General features: G+C 33.0%; 1 pseudogene; it reads left to right on the top strand.

Moving 5' to 3' along the window:
* The first annotated feature begins 9248 nt into the window (after window positions 1–9248).
* On the top strand, window positions 9249–10562 carry LOC102003317 (annotated as a pseudogene).
* The last annotated feature ends 306 nt before the right edge of the window (window positions 10563–10868 follow it).

Raw genomic sequence — 10868 nt, 5'->3', positions numbered from 1 at the left:
GGTATTTTCCCAGAAGAATTAAAAACATCATACCACAATGATATATATGCACCCATGTTTATAGCAGCACAATTCGTTATCGCTAAATCTTGGAAACAACACAAATGCCCTCAACTTAGGAAAGGATAAAAAAGATGCAGTATTTTTATACAATGGAGTATTACTCAGCTATAAAAAAAAGGTAGACTCCAGGTTTTTGTAGATAAATGGATGCAACTAGGGACCATACTCATAAGTGAAATAAATCAGACCTACATGTGTACACATCATATTGTCTCCCTGGTGTAGGAACTTGAAAGAGTAAATAAAACGCAAAGCATACAATAGATGAGATGAAAGAGAAAGAAACTGCTCAAAGGAAGGAACAACTGGGACAAGGGAAAGAAGAAAAAGAAAGAAGGAAGGTATGATAGATAGATAGATAGATAAAGAGAGACAGAGAGAGAGAGAGATAGGTGGGATAACTATACTGCTGATGTCTGATGGTATATTAAAAGGAACAGTTAATGCTTAAAATTTTTTATATTTTGACCAATTTTGCATGCTTATATCTGGTAATCTGAGCAACTGTTTGAAGTAAACAATATGCAATGGAACAGCCATTGGTGAATTCCCACCATGTTGTCTAGGGAAATTCTGTAGTATTTCTAGTGTTTTATATAATAATTATTTTTTATTCCCTTTAATAGTTTGAACAATCTTCCATTCTTACATCTGGTAATTTGAGCAACATAGTTGCAGATAACAATATGTAATATAACAACCACTGTTAGTTCCTATTATTTTGTTTGTAAACCCTGTATCATTTTTAATGGTTTTGGTTTGTTTTATTTATGTCTGTGATGTTGATATGTTGCTATTGTTTTTTTTTTACTACTCTCTTTAAAATAAAAAAAGGTTTTAAAAAATTAAAAATGCCCATGCTCCCCCCTCAAAAAATAGATATCAATTTTTCCTAATTTTAGGACCTACATAAAGAAATATTTTATAAATTACGAGATCACTTATAATTTTTAATGAGTAAAGGACAAAATCCTGGAAATGGTTCTACTCATTTGAAAAGGAAAAGGGCCAGGACATTTAGCAGTAACAAATGATTGTCCATCAAAGGTTGATTAATTCTGTAGTTGCAATAAAAGGAATAACATCTAACTCTTCCATTTTTCCACAAAATGTCAAAGAAATACTGAAACTGAACTCTATAAGCCATTACATAAATCACAATAAGGAATCACATAAATGAAAAGAAAATTATCAGTGAATTTTAGATATTTTTAAAAAATCTATAAATGTAAAAGAGTTAAATTATAAGAAAATATGCTTTGACTACATTTCTAGATATGTATCTGTGCTAAATTTTATGTACTCTAACATGTTCTAAATATAGACTCAGTAGTGACACAACATGGAATTTATAAATTTCACTCTGCTAGTGAATAGTTATTTAAACAATATGTAATGCTCAGTAATGGTACTAAATGCTGATCTAGGCCTTTCTGCTCACAGTTTACTCAATAATATTAGTGCAGTGGAAAAGTCTAGGAAAATGTTAATCATTTAAACACATTAAAATGTAGACTTTCTAATCTAAGAGATACATGCATAATAAGATAATTTATATGAGCATAAAAGTAAGCATGGCCAAATCTGCTCCAAAGTATTGTTTTGTTTTGTTTTGTTTTGTTTTTCTCTGGTACCGGGAACCGAACTCACGACCTTGCGCTTGCCAGGCAGGTGCTTCTTGCCACTGAGCTAAATCCCCAGCCCCAGTATTTATTAAAATAAATAAGGTTTCAGAATTTGTTTTTGAAGCACTCTAAAGATACCATGTGCAACAGGTCGTAGGTATAGGGTTCTAAAGGCCCTCAGAAATACGTCCCACATGAATATCAACATGATGCTGTTTTATATTATTTTCCTTCCTAAAATTATAAAATATTACATAAGAATGTACTGCAAAAATAGTATCTCCTTTCTGCTGGATTCCTACTTACACTAAATCTGACAAATGAAGACTAAGGACAAATACAAAGTCTCCAGGAGATGTGAACCAACAGATGTGCAACTTGCCAACCATTCTGTCTATGAACCTATTCTGTGTCTGTGGAATTCATGTTTTCAAAATAATATCTTTCAAGCATCTTCCTAGACATTATATTATAACAGTAAAAGTAGAAATAGTGAAGCCTTATGATTTTTAAGAAATTAAAATGGGTATGAGAACTTTTCAAATAAAATTTTGTATTGCCAACATAATAAAGATCTGTAGATCTAAGGTGAAAAATGTTTATTTCTGTGGTTGTAGAGACAATATTGGATATAATTCTTAGATATGCCTGTTACTTAAATGTCATTGAGTGAATCTTAAACTTGTTATAGTTTTATTTTTTAAATGTGAAACCCCTTTTCTAATGTATGACATGTGATCCAAATATATGGTGAATATTTAAATTAAACAAATATAGTAAAAAATACATTGTCATAAATTCCCCTCAAAATATCTTATCTCATTGTTCTTGCCACCTCTTCAAGCAATTCTGGAAGTTCTCTTTCAAAAATGTCTATAGTAGGAGTGATAAAAAAAATATGGTGAATTTAACTGCCAAGCACTATTGAGGTGGACTGTGAAAAGATTATGGGGTGTCCTCATTCACTTTATTCATTAGATCTGGCACTGTGAAACTTCTGGCTGGTTCTTTTCAAAGTCAAAATGACCATGAACAGTAAATGTTTTGAACCTATTTAGGACAGTGAGGCAGGCATGACAGCACAACTAAAGACATTCATAAAAGAGGGCTTCCATGGCTGTTTAGATGGTGGGAAGAATGACAAGGTAAGTGTGTTCAAAGAAAGGGAAAATATTTTAAGGGGGATTGATGACAATGTGTCTTTTGCTGAAACTTTTTTTTTTAATTCAAACATTCACATCACAGTATTTTTATCACACATATAGAATCAAACATTCCAATAGAGTAGGAAAGTGGCCAGAAAAACCAGTGCTGTTTGGAATTTCTCAGATGAATAAACGATCAAAGTTTTGTTGGTACTGCTAGTCAGTTCTTTCTTCCCTGTGTGATGACTTAAATAAGTATAGAACTAAAGAAAGGTGAGTAGTGTAGGGTCTTTTTTAGGAATGTGAAAAAAGGTGAGGTATTCTGTATTGACTATAGAAACACTGAAATTGATTTGCTTTCCTATATTCAGAGCGAAAAAAATGACTTTCCTAATGTTACACAATAGAGTGTTGAGCCTGACCCTCTCTTGAAGAGACATAACTATTTCCATATGCATCATACATCTGGTTAGGAAATGGAATCTTTCCCTGTACATTTATCAAGACTAAAGCCTTCTATTATCTGGCATCTGTACTTTTCAAAACTCATCTCTCATTGCCATCAACATGCCCATTGTTTTCTACTTGCCACTCAATAGAAGCAATGTGTGGTACTGCTTATGATTGACTAGGGCTTGGCCTACGACTGCTAGGCATGTTATGTGTGTAATAATTTGTCTGCCTTTCTTTACTCTAGGGCACAAATGCTAAAGAATCAAATTAGTTGAGAGGCATTTGGCCTATTTCAAACTATGGCTTTGCTTTACATTAAACATGCAGAAGTCCAATTTCCTGAAATTTTCACACCTCCCAAATGTAGAATTTTCAGTTGATTTGGCAACATATGAAATTGAGAACGGTGTTAACCATTGCTGAGATAATGCATGATAACTATATTAGTTTAGCCTCTGAAACAGGAAATAATAACATTACCATTAAGTAATTCTAGACTGTTATATGTCAGATAGTACAAGATCATTAGATATATGTTATTTTTTATAATGCATCTTTCAAATTGACAATATTATCTCCATTTTGTGTGTGAAGAAGCTGATGTATAGGTATAAAAATAAAAAGAATTCATACTTAGAGCACAAATATATTTATCAAGGTTGTACTATTCAATGGCAGAAATATCCAGATTTAAATTATTATTCTTTGACATCAAATCCATGCTTTTCATCATGTTAATGTGCTATTAACCACTCCACCTTATAAACTCTATCCAATATAAACCCCAGTATGTTAGACTTTCATTTCCATATGTTTATTTAAAAGTTGCAGGTGTTGCTTTAAATTTATTTCATATTGTAGTAGATATTTTATGTACTGAGATTATATTTCCATTTTTAATTACATGCATTTCATTTTTATAACTTTTCCATTCTAGTACTATAATTTATTGTTTCACAATTACTATTACAAAGTAAATATTGTAAATTATATGTTTTATTTACTATTACCTTTATATTTTAACTATTTTATATTTAATTATGTATTTAATTTAGTCTCACCTTTTTTGTGGAATTATATTATCTTTCACAGTGATTTTTATAACTAATGTCTACAAAGTAATAAGTACACTAATAAATATAGTGCCCATCAATACTGTACATCTAATTAATCATTATTCACTAAATTCAATCTAGTATCAATCACTTTGGATCTATAAATTATTAACAACATCGAGCTACCTAAATAATGTGTAAAAGTTTTAGGTGTTTATTGTCATTACATCTGTTGCTTAAAGTTATTCACCAATTAAATATTAAGAAATCATTTTGCAGAAAAGGTGAATAGGGATCAGAAAATTTAAGTATTAATTCATCCAATGTCATTTAAGTAGTAAAGGCCCAAAGTAGAAGTGAGCTCAAATGATTTTTGCTACACACATGGAATGCCATATGGTATCACAGCAGAAAGTCTTTGAAATGGAAGAGTTGTAACCTTCCATTAAAAATGTGCAAAACCCCAGGAAACTATCACTCACTCTGATATAGTATATTACTGATGTCTTCAATTTAGGTCTTAATATAAGGATAATTATGAGAGATGCTAAAAAGTATTCCCAAAAGTATCCACATAGTAATAATATGTACCATAATGTAATTATTTTTCAGATAATAATTCAAGCAAAGAAGTCCTTATTTATTTAAATATGAATCAAGAAAAAAGTAAAAGCTTCTCTGAAATTGATATAAGCAATACAAAAATTAATTAAATCTTCCTGGAGAACTTATTACTCCTTGTGGTATGTAAAATCAATTTAAGATCCTAATTCCCAAAAAAAAAAGTATCTTCAAGAATTCCCTTAATTTTGCAAATCAAAAAAATTTTCAAGGTATATTGAAATATTGAAAAAAATTACTTTTAATTGACACCTATAGAAATCAAAATCTCCAAATGCCCTTACTGTCTTTATTATCTTGGTATATACAAATAAATGCTAAATATGAAAAAATGTTCATTGGTCACCAAGATAAACTTCACAGAAGTAGAAAAAAATCATGTTTTTCTGCCTAAAAGAAGAATTTCTAAGATTTTAAGTATTATCTATTTGTCTATAATTATAGAAGGTAATAAATAGGCTAATTGAAAGAAATGGCTGCTCAAATGAAAATATAAGTACCTATTTATATTTATTTAATGACTAAAGTCCAAAGCACAGGAATACCAAATACTGACAATAACAGGGAGCAACAAAAATTTTTCATTGATTCTTGGTTTAAACATAAAATGATAGACATGTGGAAGACATTTTTATAGTTTTTTAACAAAACTAAACATTCTCAGCATTTGATCCAGCAGTCATGTTCCTTGGTATTTACCTAAATGTGTTGAAAACTTACATTTAAAAAAATCTTCACAAAAAATGTTTGTGGCAGCTGTACTTATAATTGCCAAAATTTGGAAACAATCAAAGTGTCCTTCAAAAGGTGGTTGGAAAAATAAACTCTAGTACCTCCATATAGTGTAATACTCACGGGAAAAAAATTCATTAAATTACAAAAAGACATTGAGAAATCTTAAATTGCATATTATATAATAAAAAACAGGTAAACTGAAACAAAAATTTCCATGTTTAAATGCTTCAACTTCTAGAGGTAGGAGACAAGCAATAAAAAATACATTTCCTAGAAAGGAAAATTATTTGAATAAAAGTAAAGAATAGAATGCAAGACAATAAAGTTGGACCCTTATCTTATGTCATGTATTGTTTAACTCTAAACATGTAAAAATCCTAAACTTCAGATGCATACATATAGAATTGTATGCATCTTTTCTAAATATTGAGGACAGGTTACAAATGTGGAAAAATTTATCATTTTTTATCATTATGGAAGTCATTGGTAGCTTTGATGTATTTGAGACAAAATGGTAGGAACAGAAGCTTAATTTAAATTGATTTATAATATAAGGAAGATAAATACTTCTGCATAAGGTCCAGATAGAGGCATAAGAAACACTATGTACAAGACCCTAAGAACCTCAATGAATATGTTATGTGCCATAAACATGAGCTAAGACTAATAATATCAACAAGGGGAAAAGGGAATTAGAGGAGGAGGAAGGAAAGAGGGAGAGAAGTGGATTAAATTAAGAAACAAGCTGTATCGTGTACATGTACCAATTCCCCTGATGAGTGTAAAACATATGTACTCCAAAAACATACTCATAATAAAAAATAGAATAAGATATAAGTTTTCTAAACCAAATTAAACAACTAAAAAATTAATGAAATACAAACATGGTTTTCAAGACAACTGATAGAAGGCAGTAAGGAATGGTGATCTCTGAGAAACAGGAAACAAACAGGATTTGCTTTCCTATTTCACTGTCTGAGGAGCACTACAAGGTGGTGCTGGAGGAAATGGGAGCTGTGGCGTCTGCTGCCTCCTTGAGTTGAAGAAAGCGGGCTGGAGTGTTGTGGGAGTTCAAGTGAACAGCAAACACAGAAAACTTCCAGAGACAAGAGAACTTCACAATGCAGAACTCTGGAAATCGGTGTCTCTGAACCACACTGTATAAATATCTATCTTCAGATGCATGTGAGAACACTAGTATGACAGAAATCCTAACTCTAAAATGTTAAAGAAAATAACGCTTTATAAAAAAAGATTAGGAGTAATTTCAGTTCTTTGAGAAAAAGTGGGATCTCTCATGATTCAAGGAACTTTAGTGTAATGGAGCAAAATATGATTCTAAACCAAATACTTTTCTGGTCCTATCCATCAAAATTTGTACCACTCAAACAGATAAAACTTTTTCCTAAGTGAAGAATCAGGATGCAGTTCACTTATGCTTTTAAGAATAGAGAAGTACCTAGCAGTTGACAGAGTAAATTTTGTAGTATCTGGTATCCACAAGACAGAAGCAAGAAAATATAATGAATCATGTTGTAAATAAGAGTCAATACATAAAAAGTATCCAGGAGTAAAATAAATGATAGAATTACAGAATATTTTAGCAATTTTTAACAATAGGCCAAGTGTCCAAAACTCAGTAAAAAAGTTGTACAAATCAGTAAGAGACATAGAAGCTATTTAAAACATGAAAATGATAATGCCTGAGATTAAAAATATGATCTATGGGATTAATAGAAAACAAAACATAGCAGAAAAAGGACTTATGAACTTTAAGAAATACAGTAGCAGTAAAAACTACAAAATGAAGTATAGGGAGAAAAATGAAGAAAGAAAATAGACCTTCAGCAATCTCTGGGACTATTCTAAATTGCCTACTATAAATGTACTTGAAAGAGAAAATAGGGACAGAAAGAATCATTTGAAAAAATTCTATATTTGATATACATTATAAATCATAGACCCACAAAATTCAATGGGTTGAAATATACCAAATGTAAAAAGAAAAAAAATGAAGGCATGCTATAATTAAATTTTGTGAGATCAATAACAAATAACTTTTTAAATTTTTAAACAGGAGAAAGGATATATCATATTCAGAAGAACAAATGTAAATATGTTCAAAAATAGATTTCTCACTAGCAAAATGCCAAAATTATAAATAAATAATTTTGCTCAAAGATAAATTGGTAAGTTAAAGATTTAATCTTGTACCCTAAAGAGACCACTAAAATAACACAAAAACTTAACACAAATTACCCAACAAAGGAGAGAAAAAAAGTGACATAAACCTGGTCTTTTTATCTGAAGGAAAAGAGGAAAAGATGATATAGAAAATATAGAACAAACACAATAAATAGAACACAATTATAATAATGATAGATTTAAATCCTAAAAAGTTAGAAATTGGCAAGGCATGGTGGGGCACACCTGTAATCCCAGCACTCAGCAGGGTGAGGAAGGAGGATCACCATGAGTTCGAGGCCAGTCTGAACTACATAGTGAGAGCACAGTCAGCCTGAAATACATAGCGAGACCCTGTCTCCAAAAAAAAAAAAAAGTCAGAGATTGTCAGTTTAAATTAAAACACAAGACATAATGAAACACTTTCTACACCAAATCATTATAAATATAAGGATACAAATCAGTTGAATTAAAAGACATGTCATATGAACATTAATTTTTAAAAGTTAGGGTCCATATTAATAATTCTATAAAAGTTTAGAAAAAATATCATCAAAGAAAAAGGGGAGGTTCAGTTCATAATGATAAAATGACTGAATTCAACAGGAAGATAAAATAATTCTAAATGTTTATACATGTGAAATAAATTTCAAAAAAGAAATTTCTTCAAGCAAAAGAATCCTGAAATATTACTAATCACCAGCGAACCTGACCTCAATGACTTTTTAGATGTCACCATATAATAAAAATACACAATATTTCCCGTTACTTAGGACATATACCAAGAGAGGTTATGCTCTAGTTCATAAAACAAGCCTTAGTAATTTTAAAAGTCTTCTTTCATGTGAAGTATTTTCTGTATCCTCTGTAGGATTAAATTAGAAATCAATTAACGAGAAGCTTTCTGGACAATTCCCAAATACTTGGCAATTAAATAGCACACCCTAAATAAACCATGAGTTGAAAAAGAAACCAAAAGGGAAATTAGAAATCACTTTGGAATGAAAGTAAAAACACAGCATCTCAATTTTTTTTTTTTTTTGCTACAACTGAAGCAGAACTTACAAGCAAATGTATAATCGTAAATGCATAATTAAAAAAGAAGCAATGTCTCAACAAATGACCTCGGTTTCACCTTAGCAACCAGAATAAGAAAACCAACTGAAATCCAAAGCTGCAAATACAAAGAGAAGGGAAAATGTGAGAGGGAAAATATGAAAGATTAAAATGAAAGTTAGTGAAATAAAAATCAGAAGAAAAATAAAAGAAAAGGAAGTGAGCCAAAAAGTGAGTTGTTAAAGACCTGCAAAACTGATGAAGATTTCACTAATCAAAAAGAAAATAAAGGCTCCACTCTGAGATTCAAGATGGAGTCATTGAGCAGAGCTGGGCAGGAAATGAGTCTAGCGGCTTTGAAGCAACATGACCCTTACATCACCAGCATCGCAGACCTCATGGGCCAAGTGGCTCTGTACACCTTCTGCCCCAAGGCCAACCAGTGGGGGAAGACTCATATAAAAGGGACCTTATTTGTATATCGAAGGTCAGCTTCACCTTACCATGATTTTACCCTTGTAAATCAACTGAATACGCACAATCTAGTTGAATCAGTGAATAAAGATTTGGAATTTCAGCTCCATGAACCATTTCTTCTGTATAGAAATGCAAGTTTATCAATAGACAGTATATGGTTTTATGACAAGAATGACTGTCACCGCATTGCAAAACTCATGGCTGATGTTGTGGACGAGGAGACACAGCGATCCCAGCAAGCTTTTTGAGATAAACAGAGTCCCAGCCAGGCCAATGGCTGCAGTGACCACAGGCCTATCGACATCCTGGAAATGCTTAGTAGAGCCAAGGATGCACATGAGAGGACTCAGATGCGTGACTCAAATACCCCCAGCCCTGGGTTACAGTCAAGCACTCAGCTTTTCAATCTGGGAAGCTGTAACTGAAACTGTAGAAGAGACATCCTCTGGGTCACAAGGTTAATCGGCTCCATCTGCACATAAACATCTGACAGTGGAAGAGTCGTTTGGAATCTTTTTGCCAAAAACCAGCAGTTGTGGGTCTGGGTTCAGTAGAAATAGAGAAGCTCCCAGGAGATGCCTCCCAGAAAGAGCCCAGCTCTTTCCTACCGTTTCCCTTTGAGCATTCTGGAGAAGCCACCCAGTTGGAAAACCTGAGTGTCCATTCAACTGCTCACCACGCAGTTGTGAGCAGTTGAAGTCCCTGCCCCAGTGCTTATCAACTGCAGTTGATCAACCTGAAGTCCCTGCCCCAGTGCTCATCACTGCAGCTTCAATCACACAGTCTACTGAAAGGCTGCCCTAAGCTACACAATCCCACTGAGCCCTGTTCTCAGTCCCGCTCTGCCACCTGAAGCTGCTACTACACAGGTTGCCCCTGGTTTACCTCAAAATAGCACCTTGATGCTGGCAATGAAGATTATGCCCAGGCGGAGGTCTCCACTCCTAAACCAGCCAGTCCCAGAGCTAAGCCACAGCGGTCTAATTGCCAGCCAGAGCTCCTTCAGGGCCCCACTGAGTATGATGAACACAGCTGGCATGTCCCTCCCAAGAGCTGATCTCCAGAAACTCAGGTTGACTTCACAGCATGACCAAATACAGACACATCCACTTGAGAAAGGTGCAGTAGCACCCAGCTTTGCTACCTAGGTATGTGTGAGCATGTAGAATTCAAGGAAGCTTAGAAGTTTTCATACTCAACTGGAGGTAGTTTGTTTTTCAAAGATAGTGTGTAACTCTCCACAACCAAAAATGAATTGCTCACACATCATTTGAGAAAGAGAAAGTTACAGTAAGACAAAGTTATGGTAAGATAAAGAGTGTTGCTGACACCAGGAGACAGCGTGCAAAAAGCCATGTGGCTGTTCTCATAAAATGAATTTAGTGGTAGGTTGGATCATGCCCAAGTGTCGTCTCAGTGGGCCTTAGTAACCAGATGAATCAAGGGATTCTCGT

Source organism: Chinchilla lanigera, unplaced genomic scaffold, assembly GCF_000276665.1.
Source record: "Chinchilla lanigera isolate Chin_1 unplaced genomic scaffold, ChiLan1.0 scaffold00006, whole genome shotgun sequence".
NCBI lineage: Eukaryota > Metazoa > Chordata > Mammalia > Rodentia > Chinchillidae > Chinchilla > Chinchilla lanigera.
This window is presented reverse-complemented; position numbering and strand designations above follow the sequence as displayed.